At 36.8% G+C, this 25,459-nt stretch overlaps 1 protein-coding gene and 1 long non-coding RNA gene across 5 annotated transcripts in view; one reads left to right on the forward strand and one right to left on the reverse strand.

Moving 5' to 3' along the window:
• TENM2 (teneurin transmembrane protein 2) overlaps positions 1 to 25,459 on the reverse strand; it is a 941,161-nt gene that overhangs the window by 891,701 nt on the left and 24,001 nt on the right. The gene's annotated exons all lie outside the window — the stretch shown is intronic.
• LOC122240400 overlaps positions 3,718 to 25,459 on the forward strand; it is a 47,260-nt gene continuing 25,518 nt past the window's right edge. Inside the window, exons 1-4 of one of the 3 annotated variants that reach the window (XR_006220089.1) lie at positions 3,718 to 3,883; positions 6,033 to 6,182; positions 12,443 to 12,552; positions 22,451 to 22,602. This is a non-coding gene — a long non-coding RNA (uncharacterized LOC122240400). The remainder of the gene's footprint in view (positions 3,884 to 6,032; positions 6,183 to 12,442; positions 12,553 to 22,450; positions 22,603 to 25,459) is intronic. The other 2 variants (XR_006220092.1, XR_006220091.1) reach the window with 2 other exon arrangements.

Consider the following 25,459-nt stretch of genomic DNA (forward strand, 5'->3'; position numbering starts at 1 on the left):
GTCAGTTGAGCGACCGACTTGGGGTCAGGTCACGATCTCACGGTCCATGAGTTCGAGCCCCGTGTCGGGCTCTGTGCTGACAGCTCAGAGCCTGGAACCTCCTTCAGATTCTGTGTCTCTCTCTCTCTCTGCCCATTCCCTGCTCATGCTCTGTCTCTCTGTCTCTCTGTCTCAAAAATAAATAATAAAACATTATTTTTTTTTAAATAGCAAATGTAATTTGGATGGCCATGCCCTCAGCCACCAAAATGCTTTACTAAATCAAAGTTTCTTCTCTCTGCAGTTGTATATATACATACATGTATGGTGCGTGTGTGTGTGTGTGTGTGTGTGTGTATATATACATACACATATATACATATATACATACACATATATACATATATACATACACATATATTCTTGAAGTAGTTGAATTCTGGTTCTAGTTTTGCAGCTACATAAATAAATAAGGTCAGATAAGTCACTTTACTCAATATTAAGATGATGAACTTAAATAATAGTTTTTAAGATTCCTTTCAGGCCTAAAATTAATATATTTTATGATGAACGTAATTATTACAATAAATATTTGCCTCAGTGATACTGCCATCCCATGCACTCTGCAATATGACATTTCTTACAAAGATCTGCCAAAAGGCAGATCACTGTGACACAAAGTTTAAGAAAAATGAAACCAAAATACAATTATCTCAGACAATTTAATTAATAATGATCTTATTAAGGAACAAATTCCTTTATTAATTCATTTTCTAATTCAACAAATGCATTTAGTTATCAATCCTATTTTGATTTCTATTTTCCTTACACCCAAGTAAACTGAAAAAGAAGGATTCCTTCTCCTGAACTACAACAGAAGCACAGATTTGTCATAGTTAAACAACTCCAATTCTAGAGGTCCTAGTAGGTAAAGCCAAACATCTGGAAGCAACATATAAAATTCATATAGTTAATAAATGAGAATGAAACAAAGTATGGCATTTCCTTATTGTGTGGAAGAAACATCAAGTTCTCAATGGCCAACCAATACTGTAGCTAAATTAAAACACAGAATGGAGGACTTCAAATCATATCTAGATTTTCCTTTCTAATACTGTTCTCAAACAAACAAAACTAACAATTCCCTTTGCAGAAATGGCTGACTCCAAGGCTGGAGCAGAAAGTACACAAAAGCCTGGAGTATCCTGTAATATCAGAAAGTGAGAAAATGCTGAAAACAAAATAAAAACCCACAATGGTGGGTGTATGTCCCAGGGACTCAAGAGCCAACTAAGAACTCTCAGGGGCCAAACTGGAACACTATGGTCAACAAAGTAAATCAAGTAGTACTGACTTATAACCTAAAGTATAAAGTAAGTACCCAGGAGTCTGTATTGACATAAATGAAAAATGAATAAATAAATAAATAAATATAAAGAGAAACAACTCTCTCAAAACAGAAGGATTCCAAGTCATTTATGTGGACACTCTGCACTCAATGAAGTGGAATAGAACTTCTCACTCCCTAAGTGTAAGGTACTTTCTTTGAAACACTTCAAAAGAAATTCGTGTGTAGTACCCTTCTTTTAAAATGTACATTATAGAAAGGAAGACAAAAACAATAATTTTATAGTGAAGTACTTTTAAAAACACTAACTCGGTCAAATAATGATCAGGGTTAATATTAACAGTGATAAGTCATGTTGAAAGAATATGCATTTGGGGCACCTTGGTGGCTCAGTCTGTTGAGTGTCTGACTTTGGCTCAGCCCATGATCTCACGGTCCATGGGTTCAAGGCCCGCTTCAGTGCTGACAGCTCAGAGCCTGCTTTAGATTCTGTGTCTCCCTCTCTCTCTGCTCCTCCCCTGCTCGTGCTCTCTCTTTCTCTCTCTCAAAAATAAATAAACATGAAAAAAAAATAAAGAATGTGCTTTTGATATGAGATGATGAGAAAGGCACTTTTACCTCTATATCCCTCCTACTAAAATACATTACCACACTCTAATGAGGAGAAAAATATCGGACAAATCTCAACCAGGGCTGTTCTATAAAATACCTGACCAAAACTCCTTAGAACTGTCAAGGTCATCAAACATAAGGAAAGTCTGGAAACTGTCACAACCAAAAGAAGCTAAAGAAGATAGGACTACTAAATATGATGCGGTATTTTGCATAGGATCCTGGACCAGAAAAAGGACATTAGGGGAGAATGGAGAAAATCTGAATTAAGTATGAACTTTAGTTAAAAGTAATGTATCAGTATTGGTCCGTTAATTGTAACAATGTGCCATACTACTGCAAGATTTTAATAATAGGAAAAATTAAGTATGGGGTATACAGGAACTCTCTGTACTATCTTTGCAATAATTCTATAAAATAAACATTTTAAAAGCTTAAATCATTTTAAAATAGAAAAGTTTATTTAAACATTTTGCTCCAAATGTGTTCTACTATGTCATTCTATCCAGAAAAAAAAAAAAAAAAAAAGAGAGACAAATAAAAGTGATAGAAAAGTGGAAAATTATCAGTATTTAGGGAGATGAAGTGGAGATACTATTTGGTTAAACATAAATTTTACTTTGTTTCTTTCATTCTTTCTTTTTTTAAACCACAGGTAAATTAGCCAAATAATGTCTCAACTGTAACTTAGCCCCCAATCACAGGTGCCACTCTTTGGTTAAGAATAAGAGATCTATAGGTTATCTTAAACAATTACATGATTACTCCTTCATGAAATTTAGGACAGAATGTTCCTTCAATCATCTGAAATGTGAAATACTTCATAAAAGTTCATGTACTATCTTCATATGAATCATTTAACAGGGTAGTAGTAACCAGATGACTGAAATGTTCACAGAAAATTCAAGAAACAACAAAAAAAAGCAGTTAAATTTATTCTTTGCTGAAAGAGGTACATGGTTCAGTTTAAAAATATCAAATAAATAAATCTAGTGATATCGTGACATTTTGAGGGGAAAAAAATACTTCAGCAGGAGCAAGAAAGGAAAGATAATTTACTCTTAGGACAAACCAACAGACTAATTGTTTGACTAATAGATACTGAGCTAAAATGAAATAAAATCCTATTTCTAATTTTAAAACATAAAAATGGAAGGAAAAAAAAAAAAAAAACCAAACCATGCAATTAAATTAGAACAACTCAAGGAGGAGCTTGCCATGACCTGTTCAAGAAGAAATGGCACACACCTATCACTTATCTAAAGTTAGACCCAAACAAGAATAGCAGAGACCCAGGAAGCTCACTGACAATATCTTCAGGGATGGCCTCATACTGGATAAGAATCTGTAGTGTGTCAGCAGAACTGCCTCCATTTTGCAAACAGAGAGGGAACAGAGGAAAGATGAGGAGTGACAGATGAGCAGGTTCCCATTTCTACATCCTTCTTACTTGCCTTTTTTAGAACCTTGTTGAAATAATCTTTTTTTCTTAAAAAAGCCTATTCAGGAATATTTTAGGTTATAAATCTTGACAGTATTTACTAACAATTTTTAGAGCACATAAGTTTAATAATTTGCCAATATAATTAATATGGCTTATGCCATTGTAGCACCAATCCACCAACATGCACTACATTATTTCGACATTATTAGACACAGGGCATTGAAAGGGATGGCTAAGTTAACATGAGGTCATAAAGGTATGGTCCTGATGCAATAGAACTGGTACCCTTAGAATAAGATGAGACACCAGTGGTCTCTCTCTGCTATGTAAGTACACAGCGAGAAGGTAGCTATCAGAAAGGTGGAAACAAAAGCTCTGAAGCAGAACCCAACTCTGCTGGAATGCTTATCTTAGCTTCTGGCCTCCAAAGTCCAAGAAAATAAACAAGTTTCTGCTGTTTAAGCTACCCAATCTATGGCATTTTGTTATGACCATTTAAGGTAACTAATATTATATAGGCAACTTAGAGTGGTCTCTATGTAAGTGGGGTTTTCTTCCTTCTTTTCTGGGGGGGAGGTGGGTTCTCTTCCTTCAAGGTATATGGTAAAATTGTACTTCCTAAACCTCTCTTACAAATAGGAAAAAACACCTGATATATTTCAACCAGTGAAATGTCATCATGACTGACATTTGTTAATTTCAGTGAGCATCTTTAGTAAGAAATCAAGCATGATTCTCCATTTTTTTTTTTTTTTTGCCTCTGCAAATGCAGTGTTCCAGATGTTCAAGTCTTTATCAGCTATATGAGTGAGGACCATGAGAAGCAAAGTCCCTAGTCAACCCACAATGGACACAGTGTGATTTAGAAATAAACTTGTGGGTTTGTTTTTATGTTTATTTATTTTGAGAGAGTGACAGAGAGTGTGCAAGTGGGGGAGAGGCATGAAGAGGGAGAGAGACAGGGAGAGGGCGAGGGAGAGGGAGAGGGAATCCCAAGAGGCTCTGCACTGTCAGTGCAGAGCCTGATGTGGGGCTTGAACTCACGAACCATGAGCTCATGACCTGAGCCAAAATCAAGAGTCAGATGCTTAACCGACTGAGCCACCCAGACGCCCTTAAACATGTGTTGTTTTAAGTCACTGACACGTTCCATTGCTAACTGAAAGCAAACTTAGTTCTGCAGGGGAAAAAAAGTAAAGAAAACAAGCAAGCAAACAAACAAAAAAACTTAGCCCTATAGGAGGGAAAAAAGAAAAGCAAACAAGGAACTTTGTAATTCTCTCTTGTAGCTCATGGAATAACCACTGCAAGCATATATATTACAGATACAATACTAAATACAAATGATTAACCTTTGTAACAACCTAAAGTGTTTCTAACTATCAACTGATATGATAACCTACTGGGAAAGCACAAAATGTTATTTTTGCATTAACATTTTATTAAAAATATCTATCCAGATCCAAGATAATTTTGGAATAGCATTTCAATTTCATCTCATCTTGTTGAACATTATTTGCAAAGTCTTTATTATTTATAAAGGTAAACAGAAGATTAATCTTATGTTATGATAAGATTTATGATTTGATTTATGATAAAACATCCTGACACGTATTGAGATTGACATTCAAATTGGTCATATTTGGGGGTGCCTGGGTGGTTCAGTTGGGTTCAGCATCCAACTCTTGATTTGGGCTCAAGTCATGATCTCACGGTTTGTGAGTCTGAGCCCTTCATCAAACTTTGCACTGACAGTGGGAAACCTGCTTGGGATTCTATCTCCCTCTCTCTTTATGCCCCTCTCCTGCTTGCACTCTTTCTCTCTCTCTCTCTAAATAAATAAATAAACTTAAAAGAAAAATAAATTGGTCGTATTTTGGTGTGAACCTTTTATATTCCCAAGGTTAACTTAGTCTCCTTCCTCATTGCCACTTTCTGACATCACCTCACCATTGTGAACAACCTACGTCACCTCAGTGGCCACATTATTTTGTGACATCAATTCTTTACACAATGAGCTTCCTCTGCCTTGAAGTTTTTGTACCCCCCCATTCACAACTGGATGATGACTATTCATTCTATAAGATTCACCCTGCATGTCAACTGCTCTGAAAAATCTTGATCAAAATCTCCACCAAAAATTACCTCCTTCTTTACATTCCCAAATCACTTTGTGGCTACCTTTATTATAGCATGTATTCCCCTTAATTATAATTTACCTGTTAATGTGTCTGTTCATTTTATTTTTAAATTCTAAGTGAGCTGAAAACATCTCTCACTTACTGAATTAATGTAGCTACAATATACTTGTGGAATGATTGGGTGAAAGTGTAAAATTAGAAATTGTTTCTGCCTGAAAATGTTGGATACTGAATAAAGTATACTCATGTTCATAATGTTTAGTTTAGTTTTTTTTTTCCTTAATTGTCAAAGGGAAACAGGTTGCAAGCTCACCTGCTTTTATTTTTCTTGTTTCTGTTCTGTTATACATGCTTTTATAACACAGGAAGTTTAGGTATACTAGCATTTTAATTTGCTGGACTATGCTTTGTAATCACTGATTAGAAAGAATACAAGGAGCCTTAGAAGTCTCTACGGTTCTGTCCAAATTCCCCTTTGCAAACTTCTGATATGATTTATATTCCTCAGGTAATAAAGGAGCTTTCCTCAACTTTCTTCACAGCCAGGCTACTGAACCTCTTCATTCTCCATCTGTATCACTCCTGTGGGCAAGAACAAAAGCAGAAAAAAAAAAAAAAGCTGGGGAACAGAGATGCCTTTTCATGCTCTTAATCAAAGGTCTGTAGCTGCCTGAACTTGGCCTACACTCCAACCAGCTCTCCCAAGTAGGGACGGTCCAGATCAGCTGGCTACAGTGGCCAGCAAAAACAGAGGAACTACAAATTACTGCACCCACTCTATATCCTAGTTCTCCACTCTGACAAAACAACAACAACAATGACAACAACAAAAAACAAAAACACACACAGAAATCAAAAGGACTGACATCAGATGAGAGGGTGGAGAGACTATTGTGGGTGCAAGTACAAGTTTACATCTGTTGCAGTTTGGGAGTGGGGAGAAATGTATTGAAAACTCTTTAGGGGGCAGCACTGCACAGGTGTTGGCATTGGTAAGATGGGGGTTAAAATTAAACTCCATCACTTGTGAATGTCAAGAAGTTACTTCACCTGATAAGCCTTCATTTCTTCATTTCTGAAGGTGAAGGGATCGTGATAGCTCCCCAGTTATGCTTGAGTTGACTCAGAGAGGTGTTGAACACAGCATGTGGCACACGGATCACACCTCACTCCCATTGAGGCGTATATGTGTTATTTGGCCCCTTAGATGAATATACAGGATCAGAGCCTTTGTTATTAATAACCATTGGCATTAAACTAGCGACTAATAATAGTTTCATTGGTTTGATTTGTAGGGATAATATAGGAAAATAGCTGGGATAGAATTTGGAAGAGGAGAATTTGAGGCATGGCTTAACCTCTAAGTAGCTGTATTATGATTCACAAGTCTGTCTTCTAGTTTCAATTTCCTCATCTTTACACTAAAGGGGTTAAAGCAATTGGTCTCATGTATAGCACTAATGTTTGACTCTCCTGGATAAGCCAGATTCTCTTACGTTGCATGCAAAATGAAATAGTGAGAATAATGGAGGTGGAAGGGAGAGGGCATGTTCACAAACAGGTGTCACACAGCAGAAGGGTGCTGGTCAACCAAGTTAAAATAGGCAAGCAGTGTTCACAATAACTTGAGAGGCTCTAATTTGGCAACACACAAGTTGAATTTCTATTCAACAATAGATTTTGTCACCTTTCTCTTCTGTTACATTTTTAACCTCTAAGCCCTGCACAAATTTTGATTTCAAAAGACAAAGAGGGCTTTGGTGACAACTGCAAAATGCTTGCAAATCATTGCAATTCAATTCAGTGCCTTTTTTAAGATATCAGCAGAGATTTCCACTACAAATAACATGCCCATGAATCGTAAGAGGAGCCATTACTATGAAAATGAAATGTACCGACAGCATGTTAACACAGAGTTACAGGGCTAAAAGAGATTATAAGCACAACGGAAGAAAGGAATCAAAAAAAAAAAAAAAAAAAAGGGAAGGGAAGAGGAAAAGGAAAGAAAAAGGAGAGAAGGAAAAGAAAGGAGAGGACAAGACATTACTGAATGGGAATTCCTAGAACAGTAAATGAATTGTCTGTTTGGCCAAGTCTAAAAAGTGGCACTTAACTCCAACTTTCAGAGAGAGATGGGGCTCACGCATATGCTACTTATTAATTTTATACCATGAAATGTATGTGAAAATAAATTGATTTTATTTTCAAAAGACAAACTTTTAATATTAACATTGAAGGCATATTTTAAAGTTCCTCAAGTACCTTTAAGGAATTTTAAGAAAGTTTCACTGTTCTTAAATAATTCAAATGGTGGCTATTGGTATGTTTAAGGTTAGTTGATGTTTTTAAGTTTGGTTAAGATCATGGGGCCAGAATGTAACTTCTTGGGCTATAATGCAACTCCATTATTTTGTTTGTTTAATTCCAGTAAAGTTAAAATATAGTGCTATATTAGGTTCAGGTGTGCAATAAAGTGAGTCAACAATTCCATACAACACGCAGTGCTCATCACTTAAAATGTACTCTTAATCCCCTTCACCTATCTCTCCTATTCCCCTACTTGCCTCTTCTCTGATAACCACCAGTTGCTCTCTATAATTAATACTCTGTTTTATTGGTCTCTTTTATTTTTTCATTTGTTTTGTTTGTTAAATTTGACACATGAGTAGAATCATATGGTATTTGTCTTTCTCTGACTTTTTTCATTTAGCATTTTACCCTCTAGATTCAACCATGCTGTTACAAATGGCAAGATTTAATTCTTTTTTATTACCGAGTAATATTCCAAGGTGTGTATGTGTGCGTGCGTGTACACACACACACACACACACACACACTACATGTTTTTATCCACTCATCTGTCGATGGACACTTGGGTTACTTCCATATTTTGGCTATTGTAAATAAAGCTGCAGTATACATAGGGGTCCATGTATCTTTTCAAGTTAGTGTTTTCATATTCTTTGGGTAAATACCCAGTAGTGGAATTACCAGACCATATGGTAATTCTATTTTTAATTTTTGAGAAAGATCTACACTGTTTTCCATAGCCAACTCTGCTCTTTTCTGACTGTGCAAACTTCAGCAAGCTTCATCTTAGCTTTCTCATTGTCAAATGGAGATAATCAAAGTATTCCATTCACAGGTTTTGGTGAAGTAATAAATAAAACAATTCATAAAAGCACTTGACATAGTAGGCACATAGTATGTAGTCAATAAATATAAGCTGTAATTATTAGTAGAGCTCAAAACACTTTAAAATGCTATATATTTTGTGATAAAATATGTATGCACATCAACTCATAATCAGATTCAGAAAAGATAAAGTATATCACTGACTTAATAACTTTATTATAACTCCATTGAAACTATTTACTCCAACACAGCCACCATATAGAGTAAAGCCAAGGTAACCATTGGACTACTAAGTCTAGAAGGTGAGGTGTGACACAGATTTTCTAAAGCTCCTTGATTTTTGAAGGGACCAAGCTTATTCCAGCCTTGCTCTTCTGAGTCTTACCTTTTTAAAAAAGTTTATTTATCTGAGTGATACAGTGAGCATGCCCATGTGTGAGCTGGTAGGGGCAGAAGAGGGAAAAAGAGGATCCCAAGCAGGCTCAGCACTATCAGCACAGAGCCTGATATGGGGCTCCAACTCACAAACCTTGAGATCATGACCTGAGCCAAAATCAAGAGTCAGACACTTAACCAAGTGACATCCCCAGGTGCCCCTAGAGTCTAACTTTTAAAGACATTATCTTCCCCACCATGCAAGTGTATCTGCATCCCCCACCATGGAGCAAAGGGGCAATAATATCAAATATATCCACACAACCACAAACTAGAAACAGTCTCCCATCTCTTTCCAACCCCACTGGAAGTAGTCTATCCAGTGCTAGCACCACGAAGCAGCCCTGGAAGAATGTGCCTTATATTACCTGGTCCAAGGACACAGAAAATAGTGATAACTCCCAAACTCTTTGCAGTTATTTTTTAGTTAAAAGAATCAAAGAGGTTGGGAGAAAGGATCTCTGGTAAAAAATGTCTAAAATATTTATTTTTCTAATAAAAATAATGATCTTTATATTAATAATAACAACAACAGCTACCACTTAAAATATATACTAGGTATGGGGTGCTTGGGTGGCTCAATCCATTAAACTTCTGACTTGGCTCAGGTCATGATCTCACCACTCATGAGTTTGAGCCTCACGTTGGGCTCTGTGCTGATAGCTTAGAGCCTAGAACCTACTTCAGATTCTGTGTCTTCCTCTGTCTCTGCCCCCAGCTTGCTGTCTCTCTGTCTCTCAAAAATAAATCAACATTAAAAAAAATTTTTGGGGGCGCCTGGGTGGCTCAGTTGGTTAAGCGACTGACTTAGGCTCAGGTCATGATCTCACGGTTCGTGAGTTCGAGCCCCACGTCAGGCTCTGTGCTGACAGCTCAGAACCTGGAGCCTGCTTTGATTCAGTGTCTCCTCTCTCTGCCCCTCTGCCTCTGGAGCTCTGTCTCTGTCTCTCTCTCAAAAATAAACATAAATTTTTTTTTTCAAGTTAAAAAAAAACTAGGTGTTTCTTTTAATTTTTTTTTAACGTTTATTTATTTTTGAGACAGAGAGAGACAGAGCATGAACGGGGGAGGGTCAGAGAGAGGGAGACACAGAATCCCAAACAGGCTCCCGGCTCTGAGCTGTCAGCACAGAGCCCGACGCGGGGCTTGAACTCACAGACCGCGAGATCATGACCTGAGCCAAAGTTGGCCGCCCAACCGACTGAGCCACCCAGGCGCCCCAAACTAGGTGTTTCTTTAACGAATTTATCTAAAGGTTACATCATTAAACAACCTTACAGTGCTTGTAGGGGTCCCACAGCTAGAAATTGATGATACCATAGCCCTGAAGCCACTAGGATGTTCCCTGTCCCATTTTCTTTGATTTGCCCTAATAATCCATTAGGAATTCAGCCTAGTTTTCTTGTTCCTCAGCAAAGGCTTTATCCAATTACTTTTCATCTCCTCGTCCATTTTACTTACTGCCTCTATCACTGATACAAGAACTGCCTCTATCACTGATACAAGATTTCTTTTATCTTTGTTAATGACCTATTGCTTCATTTTGGAGTTTCTATTGCATGCACAATTATTTCTGGAGTTTAAATTCACATCCATTTCGTCCAGAGTGTCACATTGCCTTAAAAAAAAATCCTCACCTGGTTTTACACTTGTATTTGCACATAATTCAGAAGATGAGTTTGTCTCCTCAATTTGGGACTCAGCCATGCCTATATGCAGTACCTTCTATTCCTGGCTTCCTTGATAAGTGTGTCTCTATAGAATATTATTATTTTACTGCAATGTGTAGGACATGAAATATACAAGATAACTAACTGAATCAACAACGCTGAAAGACTATTCATAACTACTCAGATGTTCAGTGCTTCCATTTTCACTGTTGAGCTAATTAGTTTTTTGTGTGTGTGTGTGTGATTAGTGTTTATGAACTCAACCCAGTACAAGCAAATAAAATACTGCACAGGATATTTCTGAAGTGATAGGTCACATTAAGAATCCTATGGAATGAATGCAAGCTACTCATGGGGATGGAACTGGGGCAAAGCCAAACGTCCCGTGCCAGATAAAATTCTCCTCTCCCGACCATCTCCCCTGCAATACTGAAGCCTCCGGTTCAGTTGTCACAAAGCTGTTCTCCAGGGAACAAAGCCTGTTTCTGTTGAGGCGGGTGCAGCTACCAGCAACGGAGCCCTCACCATGATTCAAGTGCAGTTTAGACGTGCTAGAGGCAAAGGAAGCAATTTTCACAAAGAATAGCAGGAGCTATCTATACAAATGTAGAACAACATAAAAAAGCATAAAAGGTATTGATAATTAATTTAAAATACCATAAGGAAACCATAGCTAGAGTGAGGGGAAAAATAGAGCCTCAACAAAGACAAACAGAACTGCTGAAGCCATGAAAGAAAGTGCCCCAACACTCTGGACTGCAATTGCAACGCCCAAATTTTTTCCTGTAATTATGGTTCTACTTATCCCATCTTAGATTCATAGAAAAACTTGAGTGGATAGGGAATTATGTCATGCTGGGAATATAGAAATAAGTTTGAACAAATTGCCCATTTGTGATTATTTAAATAAAACATCATAATTGGAATATGTTGGTCGATAAAGGCAATTTTTTTTCCTTCTTTCTCTTTTGTATAAGAACAATACACTAAATGCTATCTTGATTTTTTTTAACTGCATTTCTGTAAATACAGTATTTAATGCCAGGTGCCCCCTCAATTTTACATTGTGATAGGCTACATAAAAGGAGGAGTAAATGCACTCCAAGTTGTTTTCCACACCACTTGGGCTCTGACAAGTCATTAACATTCTCTGCTTGTGTATTGTCTTCCATGATAATTATATGCAGCTTGACTCAGTGGTACTCACATATAATGGGTCTCACTTTTACCACTTTTATTTCAACTATGGTTCACTTGTTACTTACGTTTATATTCGCTGCTTTCACAGACTCTTTAAAAATATATCTCCCAAATGGAAGAGTTCTCCTTCTCTTTTACCCCAAAACAAATTATACTCCCTTTTGCTCCCAACAAAGAAAAGATAGTTTTTGGTTATCGAATAATGATAGAACTTTCTGTACTGAGTTTTTTCTCAGATGTGCCTAAAGAGGTGTAGATGCCCTGCATCATCACTTCTGCAGGCACACACATGCATCCAGGAAGGTTAAAAGGGCTTGGTCTTATATCCTTAGGCACCATCTGTCTTTCAATCCTGAAAAAGTCCCTAGTTGACAGGATTTTCCAGCTTTTAGATAGATATTTTTGAAATAATTTCTTATTTCAACTAGCATTTGGTAGAATCAAATGAGTTATTTTCTTTTCATAATATCCTCAACAGATAATAAATGGAAAGCATGATGTAAATGCCCACTGTGAGCAAAGTTTGGGTCTACACACTGGAGGAGACCTGAAGAAGAATGCAGTCGAAACCCTGCCCTCAAAATTAAGGTGAAGACATAGATAAAAACATATGAATGTTAAAAGTGCCAGAAAGATGCTGTGGAGCCTAAATGTTATAGGAACGGTGAGAAAGCAGAAATGATGGTGGGTAGGGGAAACACACGCCACAGCTAACCCTTTGTTCTCAGATTTAGACAGGAGCATGAAGGAATTAAACCACCTAAGCCAGCTACTATTTTAGGTCTTAGATCTTGTTGGCCAATGCTTGGTGAGTGGAAGCAATAGATGTCCATAGATGCCCAGCTTCTGCTTGAATCTCTCCTGTGACAGGGAGATCACTCTGTCACAAACTCTACTTCTCTGCATTTTGAAAGCTATTTCCTATGTGGCATTGGAACTATGTGAATATTCTACTTCTACCCCAGAGGTTACACAGTTTATACCTATGTGGCCAAGAGCATGAGATCTGCAGTAAGAGATAATGGGTTCAAATGCAGACCTTGAAGACAACTCTCTGGTGTCCTCTTTCCATGATGTTCTTGTATACCATAAGGTAATAATAATGTTTAGAGAAGTGACATGCTCAAGATCTCATATCTCATTAATGACAGAAATACAGTAAGAACTGAGATATCTGAAAAATCTGGTGACTTTGTCATTATGAAACAATTCAGGAAAATTCTAAGCTTTTAGCCAGGAAAATAACATGTGTTGTTCCCCCTCCGCCATAACAAGTAGTACCACAGGATTTAAGGTAGATTTTAATATTCCTAATGATTAACTGACTCAAATTCTTGGTTAGAAATTAGGGATATGAAAAACTAAACAAATTGTCTTAATGAGAAAGCAGCTCATTCAAACCAACAGTGATCACTACTCTAAGTAAGAACCCATGATTTCCATTCTCCATATTTATTTTTCTTCTTTCCATTTCCATTTTCAAAACTGAAGTTTGGCCATTGGATATACACCTTCTAGATGGTTTAATTCAGTAATTTCCTGGTAGATTCTTCCTAATTCCAAAGTCTACTCACTCCTACTTCCTCCTTCACACCATTCATCAAACTGTTAACATAAAACACAGAATAGAGTATGATACCTCCCTTCTCATGAACCCCAATTATCTATAGGACCATGTCTAAACCTGTTGGCAAGCTACTCAAGATTTTTTCGAGTAGGCCCAAATCTACTTACCCAAATCCTGCCTCAACTCACACTGAGAGGGACTATTGTTGCACAAAGTCAATGAACACTTACTCCTTATATTCCAAATGGTCAATGAAGTTTAGCTATCATAACATTTATCCTGGAAGGCAAAAGTTCTTCCACAACAATTGTCATTTATTTATTTAGTCAACCAATGTGCATTGATCATTATTATAGACACTAGGGATATGCTAACAAAAAAATAAAAATAAAAACAGACCTAGTTCTCAATGAATTTCTCTTTTAATGGGGAAACAAACAAATAATAAATAAATAAATAAATAAATAAATAAATAAATAAAATATATACTTTGTTAGATACTGAGAGATACTAAGAAGAAAAATAAAGCAGAAAGAGAAGATACAGTATACTGGAAAGGAGGGTTTGAATATTTAGGTTGACAACTTACCGGATGATCAACCAGGGAAGATCTCAGTGTGAAGGTGATATTTGAGCCAAAAGCCAAAGAAGGTGAAAGACTGCTTCAATTGTTTTTCAAGGGAATTCCAGGGATAGGAAGGGATAGCAAAGGCAAACACATTGCTGTGTTTTGTATTGTGGAAAGCCAGTATAACTAGTTCAGATTAAGAGGGGAAGACACTAGTAAGAAAATGAGTCCCAGATTCACATCTCTGTGAAGAGCATTTAGGGGTTTGTAGATCATATTGAGGATTTTACGCTTTTCATTGAATGATGTGGAGGACTATTGGAAGGTTTTGAGCAGAAGAATATGTCTGATTTATTTAAAAAAACAGGGTTACACTTGATGCTGAGACAAGAACAACTCCGTTTTTACTTTGAACCTTGGCAGAAAGAAAATATGTCATCCCACTACATCTAGAGACTGTATCTGGAAAACCTTTGGATGCATCCATTTTTATCTATCTACACCCTCACTAGCTTAGCCTAAGCCACCATCATTTTTTATCTAATTTAAAACAGTACCATCATAAATGGTTTTCCATCATTAGCTCTTGTCCCCACTTAATCAATTCATTTTGCAGAAATTAAGATGATCAGTTTAATATATGAGGCCCTGCAATGACTTACCTATTGATTTAGAATATAACTTAATTCCTCATGGCCTGAAATGGCATATTGAATTGCTCTATTTCACCATGTTCTCCCTCTCTAATATCATCTCTGTGGCATTCTGAGGTATTCTAGAATTCTTTCCCATCTCTAGACCTTCACACAGTTGTCCCTCAACCTAGAGACTCCCCTTCCCCTCAGTCTTTTGAAATGATAATGCCTTCACTTTGTCCTAATGAAGTTGAAATGATAGTGTGTCAGGGAGGCTTTTTCTGAACATGCTATCTAAAGTATGTCACTCTGAGGACACCTGGGTGGCTTAGTCAGTTAAACGTCTGACTCTTGATTTCAGCTCAGCTCATGATCTCAGTGTTCTTGGGATCGAACCCCATGGTGAGCTGTGTGCTGACAGAATGGAGCCTGCTTGGGATTCTTTCTCTCCCCTTCTCTTCCTCTCTCCTTTCTCAAATAAACTTAAAAAAAATTAAAGTATGTCACTCTCTACTGTTCTGTTATAAACCATTCATTCATTCATTCATTCAATTGATATTTATTAAGTGCCTATGTACCAAATACTATCTTATGTACCATTCTTTTCTCTTCATTGCTTTATTCTAATCTGTGACTATATTTCATATTCAATTCCTGCCTTCCCAACTGGACCCCAAACTCCATAAATGTAGGAGCCATGTGTGTTTTGTTCACCATGGCATTTTTTTTGTGATATGTGACAAGTAATCAAAAATATTTGTAGAATACATGAATAATGTTATTCAGAATTTGTTGGTTTCTCCTTTAGGCTTCTACAGTAGAAATTAATTCATTAAAATTTCATATCTCAGGTAATTATCAATAGCTCTTTCTTCAGTAGGATGTAGCTAATCTGAGATATAAACGATTTCTTTATCATTACTGTTTCTTTCAAAAAGCCTAGCTTAGTAGTTTCATAAGTATAAACACTTCTTGAATTGAAATGATGACTGAGTAGAGCTTTGAGGTTTTCCCCAGTATCTCAACTTGACTTTATTCTGTTTTAAAAGGGTATGTATAAAATTACTAAGATTATTGGTCAGTTCCAGAAGTATAACAACAAAGCAGATGCACTTTCCATGCTTCAAGTCTAAGGGCTTCCCATTATAATTTCAAAAAGTACTGAACTATGGCCTCTAAAAGCCTATAAAATATATCCGGCTTTCTTCACCAAATTCATCTCGTAGGATAATTTTCCTCCCTCATTCACAAAGGTCCAGCCACATTGGTCTTTCTCTAATCATGAACTACGCTGAACACCTTCCCTCCTCAGGCTGGTCCACTGACCATTCCTCTACCCAGAATGCTCTTCACCCCGATCTCCACTGCACAGGCTTCTGCTTCTCCTCCAAGTTTCAGTTCAAATGTTACCTTTTCAGACAGGTCTTTGCAGAAAACTCAGTCCTTTACTTACTCCTCACCATAGTGCTGTTTAAGTTCTCTATTATTTTTTTTTCCTTAATACCACTGAGATTATCTTATTTATTTGTAAATTCATGGTTGATGTCTCCACCATAGAATATAATGTTCAATGCAGCACAAATCTTGGTTTGTTCACTGTTACTTACCAACTTCTGTGTCTAGATCAATGCCTGGCACATAGTTGAATGTACACAACAAGTATTTGTGGAATGAATGAATTCGTGCATGCATAATGAGCATACTCCATTAGCATTTATTATAAATAGTTGGCCAATGTATAGCTCTTGAACTGTGTGTAAGCCAAAATCCACAAGACATAATTAAGAACAGGAGTAGAACAATTCTCAACTCTAATCTGGAAGTCATATAAGTGTTCCTGGATGAGATGTTACTTAAGGAAGAGTGGAGATTTCCTGAAGTAAAGGATGATGGACTCTAATCTGGGCAATTAGTTACTAGATTTGAAGAATTGGGCTTTTCTCCTCTCTAGGTCTCTAAGAACTAGCACACTTCCTGGCTCAAAGAAAATCTACAATAGATGCTTGTTGAATTGATCTGAAATTAGAACAAAAACCTGCACTAGGACATTTGCTGCTATAAACTCCGGCATCACTCAAACTATATTTAAACCATGTTTACTTATTTATAAGTATCATTTAAATAGATGAATATAAATTCTTGTCAGCTAATTTCCAGTGATTTACTGAAATGCTCTATTTCAAAATGTCAAGTGGCCATTAGCAGTAAACCTCCAAGAATTTATCTGCCATAATATTCCTACTTAAACATTGTCATTGCATTACTTCATTTTATCGGTTTATTTTAAAAAATCTTTCTGAAATCATTGAAAGTTTCTAATAGCAATTCATTTTCAATTTAAGGTGATTAAAATACATAGAGCAGAAATGGAAGGGAAACCCTCTACAGGGATACTAAACATCATTATACCTAATTGCCAGTAGGGGCTGCTAAAGCCAGGCATGTACTTGAATTCATAAGAGTGAAAGGCACAATTTTTGAAATTTGATATCTTATGCCAAATTAGGGAAATTCAGTCCATCTCAACCCTTCTGGAGAGTTAGAGAGAAGTTATTTGGCACCTCACTAAATTCATCTTGTTTCCTTTACTCAGTAACTTATTTCAATCATCTTTCTTAAGATATATTTACCTTGTCATTCCAATATGATTAATATCTCAAAGCATTACATATAAAATGACAAACACAGTCATATTTATTATCTTTCTCTTTTATGTATATTTATATAATTTTCTTTGGTTCTATCCAAACACAGCGTGAGCCAAATAACTGTTAATTCTCCTATTTAGGTCTTTTTAAATGAGCAGATAAAGAAGGATGGAATCCTATACACTCCCATATCTGCAGTTCACACTTTTATGATTAAATTAGAGTTCTCCTGGGAGAATCTCATGTCTGTGATTATGAGCTCAAAATGTATAGGTTAGAGTATTGAGAGAAAATACCTATCCTTCTTTAAGTAGAGACTTAATTGGCAAAGAAGAATCACTGCTTCTGAGGAGTACAGATTGTGAGATAGAAAGTAATCACATATGTGTCTCTGTACTGCTATTTGTAAATTTTAAACCTTAACAACAGTGTGCTCCTCTCCTAGAATGCATACAGCTCTATCACTCAAAACTAAGTTGTACAATTGAAAGGTGAATGAAAGCTACAAAGGACTCATATAATGGCTAACATTGAGTTCCTACCATGGACCAATCACTGTTTTCAGTACTTTCCATAGTCTATGTCTAATCTCCACAACAACACTTCAAGGTAAATATTATCTTCACTTCACCATGAAAACCTGGACTTACAGTTGGGTGACCAACTTACTCAAGGTCACAATCTAATAGTATCATAGCTAAGAAGAATTCAAACTTAGATCTCTCAGACCATTATACAAAATGTTCTCTAACTTGATCTTGCATCAGAATAGTCAAGTGGGCCTGTTAAGACCCAAAATACTGGATCTTATCTCCATAGTTTCTGATCAGTTGGCCTTGGGTGGGGCCTGATGATGTGTACTTCTTTCAAGTTCAAAAGTAATGATGTTGCTGATCCCAGACCACATTTGGGGAATTATTGTCCTACATCATGCTCTTGGTTAGAATGTCAAGTCCTGGTAGTAAGATTAACTAAATACTGGTCTTATTCCAGAGTTTTGTATATAGTTAACATGAAATTTAAAATACATCAACATAACATTTATCAAAATATTTATAGATGTTATTTCTGGAATTTCAGTGAGTTTTAGCTTCGTTATACTCTTGTAAATTATTTGACTTTTAAAAATTGAGCACATATAATTTTTATTATTTGCAAATAGAAATCTGATTGCATTTTGGAAAAAAATAAAACAAACAAACAAAACCCTCAAAAGTGTGACATTTACAGAGGTGGTAGGATCTCAGCACCTTTCCTAGGGAGAATATACATACACACAGACACACATAGTATATACATACACACAATACATACACAAGTAGGAGCGTGCACATGCGCACGTGCACGCACACACACACCCTAATCTACAAAAAAAAAAAAAAGATAAAACCTTCAGTTTTCAGCCCAACCTGCTTAGTTGTCCCCAATAAATTCACTGTTTTAAATCTTACTTTCCTTATCTGTAGATTCAGAAGATTGGGCTAGAATCATAGTTAAAGGACTTTTAAAAGACTGGATAGTCTCAAAAGTTTAGTCCAGCTCTATATGCTATACTAATGTAAATCCTCCTTTCAGAATGTGAAGGAGAAAAAGGCCAAATATAAGTCACTTTTCTATGTGAGGGTCATTTAGATGAGACCAGAACAAACTGAAGGGTGTTGGACAAGGTGCTTAAAGTTGCGGGGCCACTTGGTCAAAATGCTTCCGCTACAGTTTTACATTTTTAAATGATATCATATTACATAATGATAGCACATGGCCATTTCTATTCTGCAAATTATGCCAGCTAAAGGAAATACCCTGGTATTTATGAGATGCTTAGTGCATCTGTCACCATGACCTTATGGCCCAAATCAAAGTGATCGGAGCTATTAAAATGATTTCCCTATTTGGCTGAATTTTAAAGACTATAGTTTTGAAGTCAGTGGCAGATGACCTACTAATGGTATTTAATGGTTCTCTCAACAAATTGTGAAGTACCTTAAATGACCCACTAGTTAAGTACATAAAAGGAAAATTCCAGCTTGAAACATCAAATCTTTCATTCCCTCCTGTTTTTCTTTTGGACAACAGCATTTTATTTTCCACCTTCAAGGAGGAATGGGGAGAGTAACAAAGGGAGTAAAAAGGGAATTAAAATTTCTTGAGCACTGATCTAAACATGTGATATGAACCATGGTATCTGATCTTCACAAAACCACAAAAGAAGAAAATTTTATCTTCATTTTGCAAATGAGGAAAAGGTGAAGAGAATTTACATAACTGAGGTCACATAGCCAGAGAGTACTGCTGTGAAATTTGAATGGCATCTATATGAATCTAGAGTCCAAGTGTTTTCATGATGCTTCCCAGAAAGAGAAAAATGCTGACATTATGCCTCCATGATGTAGGTGGGTAAAAGGGACAAGATGGGACCCGGAATCTGCTAAAGCTGGGATGTAACACGTGGTGAGCCCTTTAGACATGCTCTTCGGGTTTCATGTTTGTGTTAGTTTATTTGTTTTTTACAAATGTTTTTCAGCACTTAAATAAATGAGCTCATGAACAAGTAAATCAAAGAGGATCGAGAAGTTATAAAAGCCAAGGCAAGAGATTCAATGTCCAGGCAGACTTTAAGGGGAAATAAACAAATAAAGGGTTAAACAGGAAATGCCACCTTGAGCTGAAATACAAGAAAACCATAACACAAAGAAGGCACAGATAACAGAATAAATTGCCCAAACTAGCCTTAGCTGCCTTTATTTCCTCTACCTTAGCAAACAACCTAATCATGGGCCTGGAAAGGAACAAGCAGTTGTCTGAGGAACCAAAGTCAAGGAAAGTTAGAGCAGACAAATTCCTGCCAAAGAATTTTGTCACCCTGGGAGTTGTGATAAGTCCTACAAGGCTCATGTCTGCAGAAGGGGAAAAAATGTCCCCACTCTACATAACATTAACTTCAGTATAACTTCTGGGTGATCCCTGCCTATCAGCCTCCACATAGAAAACAGGAAAAAGGCAAGAGAGAGAGACAGAGAGAGACAGAGACAGAGAGACAGAGAAGCTTGAAGAATAACTCCCATTTCTTTTCCCATCCTGGTGTGAATGTCCCTAAAATGCCCTATTATTATTTTTTTTTTTTTGGCCTGTTTTGATACATTGACCAAATAAATGAGCTTCCATTTTATTGTTGAATTAAATGTTTTTCATTTTGTGAATATGGATCACAGCTAGAACTGTAATATAATTTCTGGTGAAGAGCATCAATTTTTTAAAATACAAGTCTTTTTGACTTACATAGCAATTTTCTAGTCTCTTCTCACTTGCAAGAAAGTTCCTTTGAAAATGGAGAATTTATTTCAGAGGACCTAAATAATCAGGAAGTAGGAACTGTTTATCCTAAGGAGGAGAGTTTAAAGAACAAAACAGGGAATCAGCATTGCAGATGGGTTTCAGATGTGTTTTTGTCATTATAGGAAGAGGTCCCTCTGAATATAAAAGGGATACTTGAAAATGAAGGTCTGAACAAACCTCAAAAGAAGTTCTTCCTATAGTGCTACACCCTGAGTGATCTGCCTCTGAGTCCACCCAAAGACAAGGCAAGAACTGGGATGTGTTTTAAGACGGGATTCATCTTCATATTTAAGAATCTGTTGATCCAGGTTTTTTTCCTGAATGAAGTCCGTTTCCTTTTTTGAATCCTAACTATATTTTGATGTTTTGGTTTTTGTACTGCCTAGAGCAGTTTTAATGCATCATTTTTTTTCATACATATTTTAGTTCCATTTGACTATAAGCCTATCCATTCAACAAACATTTTATTGAGTATCACCTATGTGCCAGAAGACAAACACTATTAAGATAGAATGAAGACTTGTATCTTACTTGATTTTGATTTTTCTTCATATGATTTATCTTCACATGATACAAAGAAAATAACTTCTATTTCCTAGAGCTTCTGTTCGAATCAAATTAGATAATACAAGCTTATGGCCTGAAATATAGTAGTGTACAACACATTTTAACTATCATTTTTGCTAGCGGAGAGCCTACATATAATTCTAAATTATTTTCATAGTAAGATTCTGTAAGGCCTTTAAAACATGCAGATGGGTAAGTTGAGTCTGCTTTCGGTTTTCCCTCCATGACTTTCCTAGGCTGTATGGGTAAATGTAAATAACATAATTACATTTATGTAATGATCAATAATGATCATTGCTAACATGGCCTAAGGACTCCTAAATGCCAGGCAACAAGTGCCTCTGCATGTGGTTTTTTCATTTGACACTAACAACAGGCCAATATAAAGTACAGATGGTCCCTGACTTACAAGGGCTTGACTTAATAATTTTTCCACTTTCTGATGGTGAGAAAGCATTCAGTAGAAACCATACTTGAAATTTTGAATTTGGATCTTCTCCAGAGACAGTGACCACGAGGGGTAAAGTGCCAACACACTTATAACCATTCTGTACCCACACAACCACTCTGGTTTTCACTTTCAGTACAGCATTTGAAAAACTGAATGAGAAAGTCAACATTTTATTATACAATAGGCTTTGTGCTAGACGATAGTGCCCCAAACTGTGGGCTAATGTAAGTATTCTGAGGATGTTTAAGGTAGGTTAGGTTAGGCAACGATGGTCAGTGTATTAAGTACATTAAATGTATTTTCAACTTAGTGATATTTTCAACCTAATACGGGTTTATCAGGATGCACCCCCATGGCATCTCCATCCCGTGAGGGAGATCTGTATTATTAATATCTCCATAAAAACAAAAATAAACTGTAACTTATGGAAATTTTCTAACTTGCCTATAGTCTTACAGCTAAAAAGCAAAACTAGGAGATGTGACTTCATGGTAAATACACTTACTACATCATCTTTTACAACAGTGAAACAAAATTCTGCCTGTCCCACAGAAATACTCTAGGTCTAAATCTCCTTTCACTGATTGCTCCTTAATGAAGTGAAGTCACCACTCTAAATTCACCAACTGTATACAAATCGATAAATACCTATTTTTAAATGTCTAAACGTGTATGGGTTGGCTAGTATGCATGAGTGCACATATGTGTTCCCCACAGGGAGCTGCAGTGTGGGAACTGACATGGATGTGGGAACTGACCTTAATGGACAAGATGATTTTACAAGGCATAGCTAATCATTCTACTGAGAAAATACTTTTTCATTCATTCTCCAGTTGCTCTTTTCTTTTTCAACTTCATGGAAGACAACTGTAAGTAGTCTCAAAAATGCAATTTACAATTTAAAAAAAATTCACTTTCTAAATAAGTCTCACATGTACAGGTCTCACTTGTTAGATTTCAGTCACTTGTTAGAAAGCAGTTGATAAGTTGAGGACACACAGAAGAACACGGGATATCACAAATAGCCAAGGACCTAATTTTCTCAACTGGCGAGTGAGGCTGTGTGGGGAGAGAAGGCGAATGTTCCTTGAAATGAGAAGCCTGTAAACATGATTTCTAAATAGAAATTATTCTTTTAGGTTCAGCTGCCATTGGAAAAATAGTTAGGCCCTATTCTAACAATACATCCGCAGAGGCCTTAAAGTTAATTACAGCCTTATATTTACTCTGGCTCTATTATACAGATGAAAAGAAGATGGTTTAATCACTGAGGAGGTTTTAACGTGCATTTATCTCATTTTCTTCTTGCTGTGGGGAAAAAACATACATTTGTATTTTATAAAAATAATGAACTATTTCATCTACTCTTCAATTATATGGCATATATTAAATGAATCCAAGTTATTATAGTCACCTAATATATGCAGTAAAGCAGTTTTTTGTTTCTCTAATGTGTAACATACCTAAGACTTCTCCATTCTGAAATGGTTAATTTCAAAGTTTCCCAAGGTCTCTCCTCTGAGCCCCATTACCAACATATGATTGTCACTGCAACATGGCTTTACTGACACATTGGTGTTAAAAGGCAGTGACAGAGCCAACAGGAGAGAACCGAAGCCATTTATATATACTGTAGAACTACTCTGACAATCCAAAGGAACACGCCATCTGCATTCTGTGTTGCTGCAACCTACTGAACTGTGGGTTTGCAATTTCAGAATTCAGAATGTCATGCCTGGCTCCACTTTAGGGAGCTCCCACAGCTGCTACTTTTGCTTCCCTGCCTTCAGAATTCTGATGCTGAAGTTAATATGTGAGGACATCCTTGTGTAGTGATGGAGACATGGCAGTAGGGCATGCTAGAGTACCATATATTTTTATGTATTTATTTATTCAAGCTGTGTGGCCTTTTCTTTCCCCCTTTCCCTTTGCAACTTATCAACCTGAGCCCTCAGACGCTCACACCCACACAATGATCTCAGCAGGCAAGAAGCAAAAGCAAAAGCAAATGCACTTTAGGAAAGAACAGGAAACCGACACTGAAATGGCCATTACTGGGCATTTCAATTTTACCTGTGGTTTCAGCTTCTGCTCAAAGTGCATGCAATGAATGTGGCCTGATTACCTTAATTCAGTGATATCGGCAATAATCACAATGACAGGCAGTGCCTAAGAGATTGCCCTTGACAGCAGAGTCACAGAAATGGAGATATGGAAAATTTCCGTTGAGCACAACACACAAAAGGAATAATGGAGAGATGCTCAGGGATCCATTTCCTGGTAGAAGGGTAGATGGTGACAGAGCTGAATTCACTTTGTGATTAACAGTAGGGTTGATGAGTGGATCTTTCACTGGTATCTTCTAGCATTTTCATTCTCAATTCTATGGGAGGATAAAGGAAGAGCTGAGATATAAAACGACCACAGAGACAAGTTTACTGCTGATTTGGCTTAGCATGGGAAAAAGAAACTTCTAAAAAATGAGTAAGAATCAAATACGAAAATAAAATCAACTGATTTTAAAGGCAAAATACCAAGGACTGTTCCTGGAATAAGAATCATGAGCCAAGGGAAAGGATCCTTTCAGGTTACATTGTTGACCACTAAGAGGAAGGAGATTTTCTGCCCTTGATGACCATGCCATTTTAAATTAAGGAAGCCTAGGGATGACTGGGTGCCTCAGTCGGTTAAACCTCTGACTTCCACTCAGGTCATGATTTCAAGGTTTGTGGGTTCGAGGCCCACTTCAGACTCTGTGCGGACAATTCAGAGCCTGGAGCCTGCTTTGGATTCTGTGTCCCCATCTCTCTCTGCTCCTCCCCCACTTGCACTCTCTCTTTCTCTCTCAAAAATAATAAACACTATTTTTTTTTTAATTAGGGAAATCTACTGAGCTAAGGGGTTTATAGATGAGATAAAAGTCAAGGGTTAAAGATATCCCAAGTCATTGACATAATGGGAAGAATGGCCTAAAAAAATCACCAATGGATCATGAGAAGACAGATATAAGAAGACATTGATAGTAAGGAGTGTGAAGAAGAAGGGGGGAGGGGATGCATCACCAGATGGCACTCTTTGTTTTAATTGATTAATTTACTGTGGCATTCTCAGAAAGGCATCATTTGCCACAATGAAGCACAACAATTTATAGGCTGCTTTACCTCTGGCCTACACAGGTATGACACATCAGAATTCAGAGTGGATGAAATCCATTTGTTCCAGGCTTTGCTTCATTGCAATATCTCAAAAAATTCTTAAAAAAACTTTTAAAAGATAGGAAACTATTAGCTGAGATTAACTAACTCCACTTAACCTGATACCCCTACAGAATTGACTAGAGTTAACTTAAATAATACACGCAGGAGTGTACATGTGTGTGAGTAGGTGTAAATGTGGAGATATACTTGTAGCTATGTGTATTCATAGACATATACATAAATATATGTGAAGGTGTGTGTATATCCATCTCTAACAGAAAATAATACACAGTGAGAGGTTCTCCAATGTACCTCTGATCCCTTCACAGAAAGAAATGAAGAGACACCTAGTTGTGACTCAGGATCCAATCTTATCTTCCGTTTCATTGATTGCCTTTAGTCTGCATCATTTGCTGCAGGGTCTTGGTCCTAATACTGCAACTCCTTGTCTGTGACTCTCTACTGGAATGGCCATTTATTTGTATCAGATTTGATATGTCAACTAGAGTTTGGGCAATTCCTCCATCTG

The sequence above is a fragment of the Panthera tigris genome, chromosome A1 (genome assembly GCF_018350195.1).
Source record: "Panthera tigris isolate Pti1 chromosome A1, P.tigris_Pti1_mat1.1, whole genome shotgun sequence".
NCBI classification, from domain to species: Eukaryota; Metazoa; Chordata; class Mammalia; order Carnivora; family Felidae; genus Panthera; species Panthera tigris.